The following is a 2,085-nucleotide window of genomic DNA, read 5'->3' on the forward strand; positions in this document are numbered from 1 at the left end:
TTAAAAAAACCCAAGAAATTGTTGTCATTTCAAAGAAAAGGACATCATGCTTGGAAAAGTGAAGGTTCAGCCATGGAGGGGAGACCCTCCCCGAGATAGACTGACCCAGTGATTCTGATGGTGCGGGTTCTTGGCTGACACGGAGTGGAGCAGTGGCCCAAAGAACAACAGACCTGCATCCCGCCCTGTCCTGTGCCTCTTCGTCTCTGACACACGAGCTCTGAGGGAGGATCTTGAGTGTGTCAGAGACGGTCACGATGGTGCAGCATAGGGCAGGGCTCATGCACTGGTCACAGGGTCGCTGTGAGTCCTAGTCAACTCGATGGCCCTTGACAATCTATAGTGAACTGAGAAGCCTTGGTGACGCAGGGATTAAGCACTGTTTTAGTGCTATAATGCTGCTATGACAGGTGCCACAGATAGATGGCTTTAACCGACACAGTTTATTCTCTTACAGCTCGTGTGCCATCAAGTCAGAACTGACTCTCCAGCGGGTTTTCGAGGCAGTTAATCACATGGGAGGAAATTGCCCCTCTTTCTCCCACGGAGCAGCTGGTGGATTCGAACTGCGTGCCTTTGGGATGGCAGCACTGCTTCTTAACACTAGGACTCCAGAGCTCCCGTTTACGTGGCTAGAAGTGAGAATTCAGGGTGGCTGCTCTAGCGGAAAGGCCAGTTTCCATCCTCTGGTTCGCGGTGGGGCAAAGGCCCGAGTGTCCTGCATCTCAATGCTGTTTGAGTCAGAATCCACCAGTGGCTGACCCTCCAGCGGGCTTCTGGGGCGGCTGTTAAAACACTGCTCGCTGAGGGGTGCGGGCAGGGAGAAAAGTGCAACAATGAATGAATGGAAATCCAAAATCTCTGTAAATGTTCATTAAAATTAATTTAAAAAACAAACAAACAAACAAACAAACAAAAAACCCCACTGCTCACCTTCTTCCCGCACAGCTGCTGGGGTTTGGACCGACAGACAGCTGCTGTCTTTGGGTCAGCAGAGAACTCCTTGTTTCCTTGGCTGCTGGTATTATTTTTAGGTGCCTTCAGGTTGAGTATGACCCAGAGTGACTCTATGAACAACAGCTCTGGACCCTGCCCTGTCCTGTGCCGACCTCACACTCCCTGACACACTTGAGCCCATTGCAATAATCACTGTGTCCATTCATCTTGTCAAGGGTCTTTCTCTCCTTCGCCAATCCTCCACCTTTGCACCCTCTCCAAGGAATAACCCCTCATAGCAACATGCCCGAAGTATGGTCATTTTCCCCATTTTTCTTTTCTTCCCCCCACCTTTGCTTGTCGTGTGCCATTGAATCGGATCCGACTGGCACAGGAGGAGACTGCCATCCTTCTCCAGTGGAGCATGTGGTGGATTCGAACTGTGTGCCTTCATGACTGCAGTGCAGCATGCGCAAAGTATGCTAAATGAAGCTTTATCATCTTTGCCTCCAAAGAGCACTCTGGCTGCACCCTTTCCAAAACATATTTATGATTGTTCTTTCGGCAGTCCATGGGATGTTCAGTACTCTTCTCCAACACCACAAATTAAAGGTATTAATTCTTCTGTCATCCTTTTTCATGATCCAGGTATCAGATGTATAAGAAAGACCATGGCCTGAATAAGATACACCTTAGTCCTCAAGCTGACATCATTACTCTTCAATAATTTGCAGAGGTCTCTAACTGCAGAATTTCCCAGTGGAATGTGTCTCCTGATTTCCTGACTGCTGGTACCAAGGATGTTAATTGTAGATCCAAATAAAATGAAATTGTTGACAGTTTCAGTCTTTTCTTCATCTATCACGATGTTGTCTATCAGCCCAGTGGCAAGAATCTTTATTTTCTTGACTTCAAGATGCAATTCATACTGAAGGCTGTATTCTTTGATCCTCTGCAGCTAGTGTTTGAAGTCCTCCCCACTTTCAGCAAGCAAGGCTGTGTCATCTGCATAACATACATTATTGATGAGTCTCTCTCCAATTCTGATGCCACATTTCTCTTCATAGAGTCCGGCTTCACGAATAATTTGCGTACAAATTGAAATAGGTATGGAGAGAGAGAATACAACACTGACACACTCCCTTCCTA

Source organism: Elephantulus edwardii, unplaced genomic scaffold (assembly GCF_000299155.1).
Source record: "Elephantulus edwardii isolate Elephantulus edwardi_28Jun2011 unplaced genomic scaffold, EleEdw1.0 scaffold00185, whole genome shotgun sequence".
Taxonomy (NCBI): domain Eukaryota; kingdom Metazoa; phylum Chordata; class Mammalia; order Macroscelidea; family Macroscelididae; genus Elephantulus; species Elephantulus edwardii.